General features: G+C 41.4%; 1 protein-coding gene across 1 annotated transcript in view; it reads left to right on the top strand.

The window, feature by feature from the left end:
* Positions 1-6,305: 6,305 nt before the first annotated feature.
* Positions 6,306-17,325, top strand: part of SULF2 (sulfatase 2) — a 117,020-nt gene continuing 106,000 nt past the window's right edge. The window contains exons 1-2 of the mRNA XM_017832305.1: positions 6,306-6,381; positions 15,388-15,476. The gene's annotated coding sequence lies outside the window, so the exon portion shown is untranslated. The remainder of the gene's footprint in view (positions 6,382-15,387; positions 15,477-17,325) is intronic.

Raw genomic sequence — 17,325 nt, 5'->3', positions numbered from 1 at the left:
GCTTCATTAGAAAGGAAGAGACAGAGAGCCCTGGCAGTTTTCAGATCTTTAGGGGGTCATTTATTGCTGTAATAAGTTTCATTTTTTCTGTCTGAAGGGTAGAGTCTAAACACTGTAATAGAGCAATATTGAAGTATTTATTTTACTTTGTTTTTTTCTTCAGCTGAAACGCTAGCAAGGGAGTATTTTTCAGCTTGGCAGCTAGCCAGTCATTTCCCAGTAAGTAATGTGACCTCTGTCCTGCAGTGTAAAGCTGTACATCTTTTAAAAAATATTCAGTCCCCTGCTAGAGTCTAAGGAGTCTTTGCTTACAAAGTGTGCCTGCAGAAGCTTCTACAGCAAGTAACTTGGCAGAGGATTCTAAACTATATTCAGCTCTTTCTCCCTCTATCTCTTTTTCCCCAGTGAAATGACTTCATGTAATTGTCCTCCTTAAGATGTTTTTCCTCACCATATCGGAGATAGGGATAAAAATTCTCTTATGGTCTAACTAAAGTGTATCACGCTCTGTCTTCCACCCAAACTGTGAAAAAAATCTGCTCTGTAGCATCCAGTGCCAGATTCCCCAACTGCACCAAAGCAGCTCTGCCACCCATGCAACGGCTCAGCCAACCTCGTGGGCAGGGCTCCATCAGAACTGTACCTGACTGTACCACGCACCTCAAATGAAGAAATTCCGTGTAGTTACCAACAGCTGATGTTGTAAACAGGCCCTTAAAAGGGGAACTTTTGGATAGATGTCATTCAGATCTCCCTCAGGCTACCAGCTGGAAAAGGCAGGATCAGTGTTCTCAGGCAGAAGCTGTAGAAGGTACAAAGCCAAGGAGTCCCGTTCTTAGCTAAAGCCAAGGGACTCAGTGTGAATGCACCCAGACAGGTGTATGTTGATGAATGGGACTGAAAAGGCAAACTCCACATTTTATATGGGATTGTGTCTAAAATTAAACCCATTTTAGGTTAAATATAGAAACCAACACAGTAAGTTTCGCTTCTAACGATGTGGAAAGTCAGAAAAGTAATTTCTGAGCACGTGTGGGTGGCAGAAGGAACTTGATGGCTGTGATCCTTCTGTCAGCACAGTAACCTGCCTTTATGTGTAACACATCAAAGGGAAAATCTAACTTGTGGAAGGAGATAATGAGACTTTTTTTTACCTCTGTGTATCAGCCGGCACCTCGAGAAAGGAAAAGATTTACAGCCATGTAAAGATTTAGGCATGTTCCCTGTAGCATAAAGAGCAGCTATCACTCCAGCACTGCCCCTCTGCATGTGCTCACCCACCCGACCCACAGCACAGTTCAGCCTTTTAAGAGCCACAACAAAGCCCAACTGTTCAGTGGAAGGATTGCGTGCTTCCCCAGAACTAAACACAGAACAGATTAATTAATCAGTGGTGGCAAAGCCCTTTAAAACAGAAAAGTGCTCGAGAAGCTACAGATTATTATTACTGAACACTTTCCTGTTAGCACTGGAGTTATAATCCATTTCCCTTAATATGTTCTCAGCAAGGGGATAGGAAACACGAGATTGCAGTTACCAGCTACACAGTTATTAAAGAACATGCAAAAACTCTCAGTCCTGATTGCTCTCTTTACACAGAGAGACTAATCCTGGAGTCCAACAGACAACTATCTTATCTGCTGAAGTTCAGACATCTGTTTCCTTACGTACTTCTTGTACCTCTTGTTGCTATTGTTGCTTTACTGTTTTCCCCCTTCCCCCAACAGCAGAAGATACGGCCTCTGGGGCAAGGACACAACATTTCACTTACAATCCGCGGGCATTTCCAGTGATTAGCGCTGCCCATCCATGTTTTTGTTTTCTCAGGAGTGTCAGCAGCTACAGGACATTTCAACTGGTTTCAGTTTTGCAGTAAACAGACTACCCTAAATCTAGGTTAGGTCTTGCCACATTTGAAATAGCACATGCATTTTCTTAGCAGTTCCTGAGTCATGACTGGCACATAACCAAAATAAAACAACCCCTAGTTTTTGACAGTTTATAAAAAGTGGCAACATTACCACAAATCTGCTTTGTCTTTAAAACAAAGCAACTTCTTTATGACTAAGGCTCTAATGTATGTTTCTGATTAGTTTCTTCAATCCTGAGTTTTTTTTTTTCCCACTGGGAATTTAACATATTTCACAAAAAAAAAGGGGAGGGGGTTGTTAAAAATCAAACTTTGTCTTTGCACTCATATGCTGAGTTCCACTCTCACACTTTTGGCTGGTTCACTTCAGAGAACAGCCTGCTGCAAGATCTGAAACTAAATCAGTGGCCCAAGTTTGCACTATTTGGATCTCAGAGTTTGCTTTTACATCCACGCTAATATTTAATTACGGATACTATTAATGTAACTTGATATATCTTTATTTGGAAAAGGACAGTTGGCAAGAACAATCAGATGTGTTGGATTGATTAGGGTTAATGGATCTTCAAAGACATTAGGGATTAAAAAAATTTATTATTGCCGTTAGTGCATATCAATATTTTTAACTCTGCTGAAAGCATCACCCTCAGAGATCACATTTCACTCAACTTTGCATAAAGAAAAGATGAGGGAAGAAAGTTACAGGGTAACTATATGCAACATGTACACAACCACTAAAACCAAAATTCTTAGTGCAAACATGTAGTGTGGGAATGGCAAGAGATGTTTCTGAGCTTATTGCACTGATGAACACCTGCTGCATGTGGAAAACACACCAAAATAGGGTTTGAATAGTTTTGTTGGTGGCACCAGACCGTAATCTTATTGAACTCCTATAATTAATCAATGCAATCATTTTTTCGTGAAGAAAACATAAAGCTTTTAAGGGATACAGTGCTCTTCATCATGAACTTTGTGGAAAACTGTTCATTCTCCCTGTCTTTCGTCTCCTGAACTATAATTGCTCGCAGCTTTACCTCTGAACACACTGTTAATGCACTGCTTAACCAATTAAAAAATTAGGCTTCTTCTCTAAATGACTTTCACATGGGATCCTTGATGATTTTATTTGCTATATTGGACAAAAAATTCTGCCTAGTTTTTAAACCTTGTTTTAAGCACTACAGACTGCACGTATATGCTGCCTAGAATGAAACAGGAGACAATACTGACACCATAGAATCCTAGAATGGTTTGGGTTGGAAGGGACCTTAAAGACCATTTAGTTTCAGCCTCCCTGCCATGGGCAGGGACACCTTCCAGGCTGCTCAAAGCCTCGTCCAGCCTAGCCTCGAACACTTCCAGGGATGGGGCAGCCACAGCTTCTCTGGGCAACCTGTGCCAGGGCCTCCCCACCCTCACAGCGAGGGATTTCTTCCTAATATCAATCTAACCCTGCCCTCTGTCAGTTTGAAGCCGTTCCCCCTCATCCTGTCACTCCAGACCCTTGTCAAAATTCCTCTCCAGCTCTCTCAGAGCCCCTTTAGGCACTAGAAGGGGCTCTCAGTTCTCCCAGATGTTATGTTGGATAATGACTGGATGTATTCAAAGGTGCTGTTTACTACCTCATTTGTTATAGATAAATTCACACAATATTATTACCAATAAAGTGCCCTTCTTCCAATGTGACTATCCCAGATCTCACAGATGAAAGAACTATCACAGGCAAGTTCAGTAAATTGCCCAAGGTCACATTCCAAGATAGTAACAAGTAAAAATACAGAAGAAAACCCCTGAATTGATCTTGCCCTATTCACATCCATGACATACACAACACTGATGATGTATGCATGCAGAATTTGACATATTTTTAATCTATACAAAAAAGTAATAGAGAGAGTAATGAACCATGGGAAAGAATCCATATTTTTAAAAAAGGTAAACAACTGCTTTTGCAGTACTCATTTTGCTTGTGAAATAAACCACTTAATAGAGAAATATTACTTCGAGACTTAAGGCACAGTTTTTCATATTTAACAGCAGTGTTTATTACAATGGACTGAGACAGCACTTACCTCTACATGCTTTTGGATTTTGCCAAGATTTCTTGTACAATTGAACAAGCTATTTATATTTTCACTGTTTCAGAGGTCAGTTGTTTGCCTATAGATTTATTTCCAGCCATCCTTTGTCTTTCATATATGATGATGGCACGCTCTTCACTCAAGTGAAGAGAATCTTTTTTTATGCATATATTGTTACCTAGGTCAATTTATTTAAGACGTTAGAAGGAATTTCTATGTATTAATAAAATTAACAATAATAACATTCTTAAAGTAGTAAGACAAAACCTTGCATTAATGTTAGAAACTATCTCACAAAATTATGATGATGAGTCTTGATTAGAATATAGATGGAAATAACTCAGGCTTGAGAACAGCTTTGTAAGATTAATGGAAGATTCACTAGATAATTTCTCATTCTGGTAATTATGACTGTATAGAAATCATTCCTTAAAAATATCTTGTAATGACAAATCACTCCTTCAGATTTAGAGGCATTTCACATGCATACTGAGGACAAAATTTTATCCATTTGGAGTCTCATAAGAAAGATCCCAATCATTTAGAGTATTTTTGAGACTTTTTTTGTAATAATAAGGTAAAGCTCAGCTGTCTTGAGCACCTTTAATGCAAAGATAAAACTTTCCTAGTGGGCAAGGAATAGATCCCATCTTTGAAAGTGTCTGTTTGGAGTAACACATTGAACCATTCACAAGCCAATTTGTAACAGCATTGGTATGGAAAACAGGTGGTTGGCTTTATTTCCGGAAATCATATTTTTTAATAGTAAAATGACCTATTATTAATTTAATTACAAGACTTATTTTGACTCTTTGACATTCACCCCACCTTAAAAAGGATATATTATATTATATCTCAAATCCTACAAGTCCTGCAAATTGTATCTGGTTTTAAATCTGTAATTTAATGACACTGTTCTGTTGAGAAATAAGGACCTGACAGTTTCAAAAAAAATGTGAACCCATGAAAAAATGTACATTTTCTTTCTTTCCACAGTGTGAATCTCAAGAATATTTTAAGTTGTTGAAAGTTGAGAAGAATTTGCATAATTTTCTTGACACATCTTCACAAAAATATCACCCTGGGACCTGTCGGAATAAAGCTAGCTTCTTATTCCTTGGATTTCCTGTGCAGAACAGAAAATGTAGCAACCTGATTAAAAAGCACAATCAGGGAGGTCAGTAACAAGGAAATGATTAATACAAAAAGAGAGGTAAAACAGGAACTATGGCTCTGCTTTCGTGAATGTTTACACCTGCACTGCAAACACCTGAACTACTGTTGCCTGGGGTGGAGACAGGGACCCAAAAATAAGGGACCAGGCGCATAAGGTGGTGTTTGTGGAAAAACCCTTCAATTGGGAACGTGAAAGGCTAAAACTCAAAATAGTGAAAGAGACCCGAAACAGTGAAAGGGACCCGAAAATAGTGAAAGGGACCCGAAAATAGTGAAAGGGACCCGAAAATAGTGAAAGGGAAATCTGAGTCGTTTGGGATAGCTCGGTCACAGGAGATGTCCACGCCTAAACACGCTCAGATCTGGCCCTTCAGCAGGACGAGGCACATTCCTCCGTGCCACTCCACCGCCGGCCTCCTGACACCCCGCACGGGGAACGCCGGGGAACAGGTGGGGAGCGCGTAAGTTTTATCAGGTCGGGGCTTTATCTCCCCCCAACCCCGGGGGGGTGAGACCCTCCCGCAGCCGCTGCTCCGCCACCCACAGCCCGCCCCGCTCGCTGCCCCCGCGGGCCGAGGGGCGGCGATCCCGGCGGGGGGAGGCGGGGGAGGCTCCTCGGAGGGGCCGCGGGCTCCCTGCCGTGCCCCCTGCTCGGCGGCGCTTGGGCGGGAGCCCCCGGCGAGGGGTTGGAGGAGGCGCCTCGCAGCAGCCGGTGGATGCCGGCTCCTGGCGCGGCCCGCATTGGCCAGCGGCGCGGCCCGGGCGGGGAAGGGGCGGGCGGCGGCCGCGGCCCCGCGGCGGGAGCGCAGCGCCCGCAGAGCCGGCTCGCTCGCCTCCCGTGTGGTGCCCAGACCACCCCAGCCCGGGCCGGGCCGGCCGTCGCCTATCACGGCTCCGGGCCACCTGTGAGTGTCCGCCCGGCGGGGCTCGCAGCCGGCCGGGGCCGCCGGGAGGGTTCAGGCGGCGGGGGCGGGAGGCCCGGAGGGCGCGGCTCCCTCGGCTGCTGCCGCTGCGAGCCGGAGCCGCCGCCTCCTTCTCCGACCCGCGCAGGAGGGAAGCGGGAAAGGGGTGGGGGGGATTGTCCCCCTGAATCCATGGCGGGGAGATTTTGATCACCTGTAGGTGAGGAACCCCCCGCGCCAATTCCCACCTCCCCTTCCCTTCATTGCAGCCTCGTCGGTGCGGAGCCACCTGTGAGTAATTAATTAGCCGGTGCTGGTTCTCGGCGCGCCGTGGCCCGGGGGCTGCCAGGTGAGGAGCGGAGATGCGCGGGGAGTGACTCGCCCAAGGTCATGCGGGGAGGCATTGCCTGAGCTGGGAAATAACATGTGCCGTGCTAAAAACTTCTGGTTCCCAGTCGTGTGCCGGGCTGTTCGACAGCCCTGTAAGGCTGCAGGGCTCCAGGCATAAATCTGGGAGAGATGTAGGTAGGTCTCTAATTAGCTACTTGTTTGGTTTTTTTTTAATCCTTATGCTTTTAAGAGTTACTTATGGATGTTAAACCTTACCGAGGTGCAGTATCTGTGTCATCCGCCTTGTTTTCTCCAAGCTGCACGTGTATGGATGAATGCATAAGTGATCGTACTTTTCTGTGGCTAATGTTAAATTCAATAGGAAACTAATGGTAAAAATACGATGGCTTTTACTAAACTTTTATCACAGCAATAAGTATTGTCTTTGCTGTTAACAGTGGATGCCGTCTTATGCCATCAGACAGCAGTTGTGAAAAGCCCCTTAATTGCTTAGGTGGCGGCTGCATTCCAAAATTAACCTGCAGTGCAACAGCTTTTTTTCTCAGTGTAGGTGAGATGTAAAGCATGGTGGGCCATGCTTTAAGAACTTAGGCAGTACAGTATAGTGAGGTTAGGAGTTCTCCAAAGGATGCAACTGGAGTAGTAGTTTTGGTGCTAGCTGCATGCGTAGCAGTTCTCTCTCCTTCCCTCCCTCTTGTCCAAATATAATTTTAAGAAGTTTTCGTGAAAGTATTCTTCTGTAGCTAATGTGCAGTGTTTCTTTTGAATTTCTCGTTATGTGAAAGTAAAACAGACACATTCAAGGATATTGTTTAGATTAAATGTATTATGGGAGTTCTCCAAGTCAATCCTCTTCATAGAATTTGATTATTCCTAGCCTTTCATTTCAGCAGTGAAACTTAAAACTTTAAGCATGCTGTTCAAAGGCTAAACTGTTCCTGCTACCATCTTTCTCAGTTTTGCCTTAGCTGCTCTGCTTGGTTTTTGGGAGATGAGGAAATGGAATTGGCAAGAGGATGAGGGAAACACTCAAAATATTAGTGTAAATAGGACAGCTTTATTTTTAATCTGTGTTAGGAAGTTAGGTGAACTCTGGACACTCATCAGCACAAATCATGGAATTCAAGGCAAGGTTTCTGGTAGCAGGGAGTTTTCATACTGTAGATGTTTTGTCATTTGAGTGTGGAGGGTTGTATGGGTTTGTTTTAGTCTCATTCAGAAAATACAGTGTTTTTCTCAAATAATTTAATGGATTTTTTTTTTTCCTGGACTTTGATATTTTAAAAAAAGACACTCTTAGTTATGTTTTGGCTATATAATACAGGGGGGCTTGTTTGTTCACTTGTATTTGGAGTTTTTTTCTGCATTAGATTCCTTACAAGGATCTTATTCTGGGTAGTTTCTAGCTGAAAGTGTTTGCCCTTGCTACATAAATTCATTTTGATTAGTTTGGCCTTTCACTACTAGTTTCTCTGTCATTTCTCCTAAATGGATAGGAAAATGTCTGTAGCTTTTTTTTTTTTTGCTTAATTAACTAATATTATTTCATTAAACAAGATGTTAAGTTGGAGTAGATGATACTTTGCTATGGCTGTGTTTTGTTTTTAAGCAAGTGTGTATTTCACTGTTGTGACTTCTTCCAAGCGTTTCTGTTATGAGGATCTCAGGTGGGAAGACTTATAGGTGCTCATCCACAAAATAGTAATTAAAAGAGACATGGTGGTATTAAATTTGCAAATATAACTTGATTTATGTACGTGAATAAGACCCTTCTCTGTTGCGAGTGAGAGATGAGGTGATGGAATAAAGCAAATACTTTTGCTGTGTAGTGGCAGATGTGTATTTTTGAGTGGGCTTTATTTTGTTTGTTTGTTTTGTCTCGTTTTGTTTTGCTGTTTCCTCTCCTCTTCCCATTCCTGCCAGTTTCCAGCGCATTTGGATATTTGTTTAACTTTTGGAAATTGCTGGGATTTCTCCATAGAGTTTGTTGCTGGTCAACTGCCCTCCCCACTGCCTGTCCCCACCACCCTCCCTCACCCCTCACACAAATGGTGCCTGGGGAGAAATTCTGAAATGATGGTGCAAGTTCCATAAGGGAGGATTTCAGGTAATTAGTGGTTGACCTCTGTGGGAAGAAAAAGGATGTGTAATATTTCTGAATTCTATAAAAATGGTGTTTTGGGTTTTTTTTATTGTTATTGTTATTTTGTATTTCTGCATATATTTTCTGGCATTGGTTCACCTTCCACAGTAAAATCAGAATAGCAGCTCACAGTTCAGCGAGTTTAAGCAGTATGTTGTGAAGTAAAAGGTCTGATGAGTAATCACTAGTACTAATTAGCCATATTTAATGGATTGTTAGGAGATAGATTAATTTTATTCTGACACTGTCAGGCTATTAGTTGTCGCTAATCTGTATATTGTATTGTAAAATGAAGGTTGCAACTTTATGGTGATGGATAAACAACTGTAAATATCAATACCTCAAAAGAAATAAGTATTGGATGAAGTCTCATTGCTCCTGAAAGACATGAAAGACATGTTCCATTTAGGAAGAGGCAGCATCTTATTTCAAGTTCCTGAAAAAAAAAGCAATTGAATTGCCTGCCTTATTTGAAGACTTTAGCCAGCAATCATTGTGAAAGGCTGAAATTATTGATCCCTGAGGTAGGAAGTGCTGTAAACAGTGGTTCAGCTGTGATCTGACAGTTTGATCATCCCTGTGACTGTGTCCTGCACTATGACTCTGCAGCTTAATAGATGAATTCATTGTATTTAAGAACTTGTGGTTTCAAGTAGTATTTGGGAAAGGACGATTGTGGATCTAAAAGATGCTGAAGTGTGTCCGGTGCTGATTTTATTTTCAGTCGGGAAACTGAATAAGGAAAACTTCTGATTGATTGACCTGTGACAGAGATTCTCTTAGATCTGCTTCTAGACTTTTCTTCTGGATTCTGTCTTTGTGGTTGAAGTGCTAACAATGTGAAGTTCTTTATGCATCCTTTTTTGCAGTGTTATTTCCTGCGTGTTATCCCAGAGCTAGCACTGTTCAGTGGAGGGAGAGAACACTGGTCAAAAGGACAGGAGTGTGTTTTAGGGTGGAGTTTTTGTTGCTCTGTTTTTACAGCTTTAATATGAGAATCCTAAGCCAGTACATTTTGCTTCTGTGACTGAAACATGAAGCCTTAGAAATTGCAGCTTGCTTCTAAGGAGAGTTAAGGTACCAAAACCTAAAGTTCCAATTCTTCTCCCACTCTAACTACTTGGTAGGTGCATGATAAGAAAATACTAGTAGTTAATGGATTTTTATTTTCCCCTGTATTACAGTATCAGCAGCATTTGCAGGACTTTCTAAATAATCTGGCTCCCTTATGTCATCCTTTCTTTTTCAGAGGAAGTGTGTAGAAGATATGAATGGCTTAGAGAAAATATTATATGGTTCTGCTCTTAGAAAGCTTTTTTCATAGATAGTATGTGCAGAGAAATTATTTTACAAAATGTGACTCACCTGTGCACACAGAAGAGCAAGATGGTATAGTTGCCATTGAAGACAACACTGCAATGTGTCTTCTGCCTTCTAAATCACGTTAGCTTTTGCTGGCTATCTCGTAGTCTCGTGGTGGAATGGTTTTTTTGGTCCTTTTGGACTCTTTTCTGACTGCTCAGTGATGAAAGTGGAGGCATCTGTGAGAGTGTATATGAGTTCTAATTAGTGGATCTAAATCTCTGTCAAATGGTCTGTCTTTAGTCACACTTGTTTGGTAGTCTAGAATCAAAGCAGTCTTTAAAAATTCTATCACATTCCCTTGGTTGTGATATTTGTGTGGGTTCTCTTGGTGCTGTCTGCTGGAGAACAGACTTGCAACCAGCAGAGCTTAGCTGTGATACGAGACCTAGTGGGTTCAGTGACTGTTCACAGTGTGATATTAATGGTGTTAAATTAGCATCATCAGTGATATTAACTGATTTCCTCATTCAGACTGTGACATTTGTTTGGGACAAGGATGATTAAACATGTGCAAACATTCTGTGTGCAGTAAAAGGTCTTTGGGCCCTGACAAATGATGAATGAGAAAATTACAGGTTGTAGGAAAATGTCATTCCTTGGGAATCTGTCCTCTGGCAAGACAAAAATGTTCCCCTCTAAGCAATGAAGGATTCATTCTCCCTTTTCACATCCTTAAAGAATGCTGGAGACTTTTTTACATACTTAACACATGTTAGCGTCTCATCCTTTTTTTCAGGCACTGCTGTTGAATTGGGATTTGTCCTGGGTTTGTTAAGCAAATAGTCCAACAGTGCACTGTAGAAAAGTGCTGTAGCCTCAATTAACCCCTCCTATAATCTTCTGGAAAATTTTAAGTCTGTCTTACGTTTTTGTTTTTAACAGCTGTAGTTCACTTGTTAAGTCCTTTTCCATCAGACGATTGTACCTAACACAAACTTGCACGTTGACCTGGTGCATGCATTAATTGTACATAACACAAACTTGCACATTGACCTGGTGCATGCATTAATTGTACATAGCACAAACTTGCATATTGAACTGGTTCATGCATTAACCACGACTTCAGAGAGGGCCTTTGGGGAAAGGCTCAGTCCAGTTTCAGATGTTCCCTGTGACTTTCTTCCGCTTCCTGTCTGTCACAATGTAAGGATTTGTAGTGTCACGTTGGAGTGCTAATAGTGCTTGCTACAGAACATAAAAACTTCAACAACATGATGTATTTGCAGTAGTTTATTACCAAATGCAATTTATAAGTAAATTTTCTATCTTCTGCACCAGTGGTCTAAAGTGTGACTGAGTACTGTACTTCAGCCACTGCTGTTCATCTCTTTAAAGGTATAGCTGAAGTTGCTGTGCTATCAAACACTAAAACTAAATTGTGAGTTCATCCTGCTTTTATCTTGCAGTATGGCTGCAGTTTGAAAAGAACCAGACAGCCTTGATAGTTACAGCCATTTTCAAAATTACAAACATAATTTTCAGATACTTAAACATTTTTTGCCAGTCTTTGCAAGAATGGAAAAGTTACAAGCAGTTAAAATAACAGTTATGTGAAATTCTAAAAAGAATAAAAGTGACTGAAAGGTTTAGCTGGCAAAAATATCTTTCTTCCCTTCTTCTGGAAGTGAGATTTACAAATAGCAACCCTATAGGATTATTAGAGGTCTATATCTATTAAAAAACCCCCACTTAAATCCAAGCACCTAAACACAGTACAAAACCAGGATTCAGTTTTTTTCAAAATTGAATGGATCCATTCCACTGAGTAGAAGGTCTGATGCCTCTGCTCATTCTGATACCTCTTGAATGGGGATTCTTGCAAACTTTTCTAGGATATGGCTCCCAAGCTATTAAGGCATGTAATTTGATTTATAACTAATAGCCAAGCACAATCTAATATGTTCGTGGTTATTTGGATGGGTCTGAGATAAACCACCAGATACTGAACTTTGCAAGTCTGATTCAGAAACAAGTGTTTTAAGCAAGAAAATGTTCTCCAGTGCAACAGGATCTTCAAAGAAGTGAAGGCTTTAATTTTTAAACAGCCGTGTGCAGCACTGTGGGAAGGGAGATGAGGGAATAGGAACAGAAACCTGAATTTGGCAAGTTTTATATAGCAAAGCAGAATATATGCCTCATGATATTTTGGTACCAGGAGATAGAAGGAGTACCTTGGCACCAGTAATGTTTAAAAGCTGAACCTGCAATGAAGCACTTCCCTCATTTAAGTCTTTGGCTATATTTCTAGAGATTGAGGAATTGTTTTTCATCCCACATTGCTGGGAGCTATCAAATACTGGCATTTTTTCCTCTTAAGGAAGTGTCCTGAAAACATAATACAGGAACTCCCTAGGAGGAATCTAGAGGAAAGGAGCAAAAGGATCTATGATCTAAAATAATTATTACCCCAATAAGTGAAGACTGAATTAGTGTCCTGGAATTAGATGAGAAGCCAAGCAGAATTCCTTCTTCCTAAGACTTTGAGAAAGCCTGTGATTTCTCCTCTGTCCTCTGACAAGGTGGTGTGCTCTGTGACTTGTTTCCAGTGATCTTGGGCAGAGGGTCCTGAAAATAAGCTTACAGTATGAACATGCAGTATGTGTTGGTGGGGCTGACATGGTCTTCTGCATTTCATGTTGCATTTCAAAGAACAGGAATTGAGTACCCAGGAAAGCTGTGAGAAGTTTAGCAGGTTAGATGGACATCAGAGCTCTATGTACCTCCTCTCTCCTGTGGAGCAAAGGTGTAGGCTGGCTGAGCTCCAGGGATCCCTTCATTCTGGAATCAGCCCCCTGTGATCAGGTTGTACTTGACTGCTGTATTGCTGAGGTATAAGTATATAATGCTTCCCACATTCTTAATTAAAGAGTATAGTTACTTGTTAGAACCCCCATCCCTCTCTTAATATTTAGCAGAGTTGTAGTAGTGAACGTTAAGCTTGAAGAGGGATCAATTCCAAGACTTTCTCCATTTATCAGTAACCTGCTGAATCAAATTTTTGTGAAGAATTCTCTGAATAAGTACTCTTTTGAGTATTTTGATATTTTTTTAAGGCATTTCTGCTATGTGTATTGAAGGAACTGCTTCAATTGTGAAGCACTTACTTTAGGTTTGTGTTTCTCATCAAATTCAGTTAGCTCTGATTTCTCAGTCTCAGAGTATCACTAGCAGGATGAATGTGTTCATACTGTGGATTGTGTTTGACTTTATCTGATTCCATGTTCCTGATATAGGATGGAGACAAGGCAGCTCTGGTGGCAGAGATGGGTGTGACAGAACCCCGTGAGATTAGATACAGCTCTCCGGGTTTATTGCACTTGCTTCTTTTCAAGCTGCTAATAACATCAAGGAAAGTAGATTTAAAACCAGCTGGGGCCAAAATCAAGGTAGTGATAGGAGTAGGAAGAACCTGGAAGTGCACCATTGCCTGGTTGTATCAGGCTTCAAGAGGCACTAATACCATTCCTACTTTTCAGAATGTGTAAATATTCGTCTTTATGCAGGATTTTATGTTTAATTCCTGTAGTTTTCACTGGTATGATATTAAGGAAAGAGAAACGGGTCTGTATGTAGGGGAAATCTGCGACAAAAGAGTAGTTGAAAGACAGATTTCCTGTCTAAGATAGAAAATAAGCTCTTTGCAATACTTATTTCAAATTGACTTTTTCTGTGTATGTATATAAAATATGTAAGTGGAAAAAATTCTACTATCAATTACACTGCAAAGTAAGAATATATTTTTATTCTTATCTGAACCAGCTCTAAATCAGCTTGCCAGACATTGAAGTTTTAATGCTCAATAAGGTTTCCTCATGCTAGCACTGTGTTTCTTTAATCGTCTGTGTGCTGGATTTTGCTGTTCTCTTTGACCTCGGGGCAAAGGCTCAGCTCCCAATATCACGTTGATAACTTCCCTTTTTGGTCTTCCATGTGTGCATTCATTGCATGTGCAGTGATGAGGCAGCAGTTGGAGCATTCAGGATGCTCCCTGGGAGCTGCTGAGGCTCAGGAACCAGACGTCTGCCCAGTCTTAGAAGCCAGGAGGAGTTATGTCTGCATGTGGAGTTCTAAGCAATCTACCTGTGACAGGACTGCTGAGTGAGTTGTGAAAGGGCAAGGGGATATCTAATTTGTTAGAACAAAAATCAGTGGCAGTGGCTAGCTGGAGTTCTCAATCAGTTTGCCACAGTGATGCTAGAATTAGTTTTCTTTCATCTGTGGCGTTTGCTTTTGTTTTCTCTTCCCCGCCCCCACGCACCTTGGTCCAAAATCCAGATTGAAAGCAGATCATTGAAAGGATACAAAATGAATTTCTGCTCTGTGTCTGTGACCCTTCTGAAGTTATGGTGTGTATTTCTGTATTCAAATCTTTTAAGGTATACTTAACAAATAGCTGCTCTGGAATTGTTTAGCAATTTATTAGCCATGCCAGAATTTTTTTCGTATTAATACACTATTGTTGGGGAGTTTGAGAATTTGTGGGGATTTTTACATGTAATAAGAAAGTAATATGCCCTTATGGTGAAAGCAGGTAGTGTTATCTTGGGCTGCATTAGGAGGAGTGTTGCCAGCAGGTCAAAGGATCTGGTCCTTCCCCTCCACCCAGCACCAGTAAGGCTGTGCTGGGTGCTCTGTGTCCATTCTGTGCTCACCAGTACAGGAGAGAAATGGTCAAACTTGGGAGAATCCCCTGAAAGGCCACAAGGTGTTTAAGGCTGGGAGAGCTGGGACTGCTCAGCTGGCAGAACATAAGGCTCGGAGGAGGAAATATATTCAAGTTAGATAAACACCTGCAGGAGGGGTAAAAAGCAGACAGAGTCAGGCTCTTCTCTGGTGTTCAGTGACAGGTGAGGCAATGGGCAGAGACTGAAACACAGGAGGCACTGTCTGAGCATGAGGAAACACTTCTTTACTCTGAGAGTGACTGAGCACTGGACCAGGCTGTCTGGAGATGTTGGAGTTTCCTTCCTTGCAGATAATCAAAAGCTACCTGGGCATGGTTGCAGGAAACAAGCTTGGGATGGCCCTGCTCGAGCAGGGGGGTTGGACCAGGTAACCTCTAGAGGTCCCTCCTAACCTGAACAACTCTGACAAACTGCAGACTGCTTCCAGTCCTGTTGCTGGTCAGCCTGCTGAGTTGGGCTGCCTCCATGTCTTACTTCTGTCGTGTTGTGATTGTGTTTGTCATTGGTTTTGTTCATGTAATTTTGTTTCACTTTTGAATTTTGCCTAGAAGTTACTGCGGCGGCCAGTCACTTAACTTGTACAATTGGACTGTCCTATAAACAATGAATTAGTAAGGCTGGTGTACAAAAGCAAGGACTTTGCAAATTGGGGAAGAGAGAGCTTCCAGAAGAGCTTGGAGAGTGTGCTCTTAGATGATGTATAAAAAAAACCTGGAAACTCTGTACTGATACCTTAGAAGTCTCAAGTGACTTGCAAAAGGACTGTGAAAATTATACTCTCTCCTAAATATTCTTTGTTTTTTTATATTAGGTTGCTGTGTACCTGGCAAATGTTCCCAGACTGAGAATGGCATGATGTGGAGGGCACTACAGTGAAAGTGTCAAATGCCCCTTTCTTTGGTATGTTTTTACTCTTCATTGCATTTGTACTGTGAATTATTGCAGACCTGTCTGTGAAATAATGATGGGATACAAGAATACAGGGCTAACTTCATTGCAAGTCATTATAGTCACAGAGCAGAAAAAAAAAATCAGCTGTTGCATTTTCATCACTTGATGGGTTATTGGAAATCATTTTGAAGAGATGTCTGATGCTTTTCCATTCCTTGAATAACTGATTAGATGTGAAGATTAGCAGTGCAATGCCATAAATGCAATGCTCTACCACTGAAACCATTTCACCTGATAAGTTTACCTGCAGAAAAACTACCTGGTTCTTCTCAAGGCTTTAAAATTTGCATTTCTGCTGTGGCTTGGAGGAACTGTCGAGGGTCTGAGTTCCAAGTAACTTCAGAAATTCTCACACCCATTGCACTGATTTAAAAATATGTGCCTTGTTAATGAGGAAGTGTGCATCCATTGTGCACCTTGGGGAGAGTGCTGCTGTGGAGATTGTCTTACAGTTAGTCATCTTTCACAGTGATCTAGGCTTTTGGATACCCAAGTACCTTCTTCTTAGTGCTAATAAATTTTTTAATGCAGAAAACTCTAAATCCCTTAATTAACAGAAAAGCTTAATATGTGCTTAAAGGCTCTGTTGAGTTTCAGGCTGCTGCTTTTATGGATGCAGAACTGTTGCCAGAAAGATTCCAGTTCAGCTGGATTCAAATATTGCACCATAAAAGACAACTTACACAGGATGAAATGGAGCTTCAATACACGAACACCTGAAGGATAAGCATGAGTGCCCTCTTTGGAAAGAGTTATTTGATTCTGCTTTCAGTGAAATATCAGATATTTAGTACTGCCCACTTTCCAAAAACCCCTTGTCACAGAGGAAGCCAACATTTCCAAAGGCAAAGAAGCTGAATAGCTCCAGATTGTGTTTGGTGAGACATGTTCCTTTGCAAGAATCCAGCACAATGCCAGTTTTCTGAGTTTCATCCATGAGCAGGAGGTAACGTTTGTGCTTGGACAGTCATCTGTCTGGCTTGCAGACAAGGTGACCTCTGCCCATCAATTATCAGCATGAATTCTGTTTGGAAATGGGACTCAAAACTTCTAAAGTAGGCCTTTCTTGCCTAAAGTCTTAACTTGTACTGTGCTGTAAGGCAGTAGTTTTTGAGCACTGACCATTTTAAACCTCGTGCTGAACAACAAGGCGTTTTCCTCCTCTTCCTGTCACTGATACTTTTACTTGGCTTTTTTAGGGTGGGTTGAGAGCCAGCAGCAGAATTTAAATGAATTAGGAGTGACAGATGTCTGATTCTTGGGTTTGCTATTATTCAAATACTTCTAAAATAATTACCTCTAGGCCAAATGCTTGGCTATTTCCAGTCCCCTGCCATTCCAATTTTGCTTTAAGGTAAGAAATAAAGAGTTCCCTTGCATAGAAAAGCCTCCAGAATAGATCTAATGCAACATTCCCACGTTGTATCTACTGCCTCAAATCTCGTTTCCTCTTGCCACAGATGTAATGGAGCATCTTGGGGAAGGGGCAAAAATACTGTGTGTTTGGGTGAAGCTGTCTGCTAAAAAATACAGCTGATGGGAAGGAGGGTATCAGCTCTGGGTTCTACCTGTTGAGCAGACCTTTGTTCTAGGGTGGGAAAACTACTTAGAACTAGTTCAGGTGTCTCTAAACTGAGCTCTGATCTGTGGACACAAGTACTCCAGATTTTGCAGAGTCCCTGCTCTCTTGGAATTAGCTTTTATACAGCAGGTTAATGTGTTTTTGTACTTTTAATAAATACATTTGAATATCTCTGCTTAAATTTTTGAGGGGGAGTTGAAATAGCTGTGGAGTTGT

This window comes from Lepidothrix coronata, unplaced genomic scaffold (assembly GCF_001604755.1).
Source record: "Lepidothrix coronata isolate B3197 unplaced genomic scaffold, Lepidothrix_coronata-1.0 Scaffold201, whole genome shotgun sequence".
Classification (NCBI taxonomy): Eukaryota; Metazoa; Chordata; class Aves; order Passeriformes; family Pipridae; genus Lepidothrix; species Lepidothrix coronata.
The sequence above is the reverse complement of the archived record's forward strand: the minus strand, read 5'-3'. Positions and strand labels throughout refer to the sequence as shown.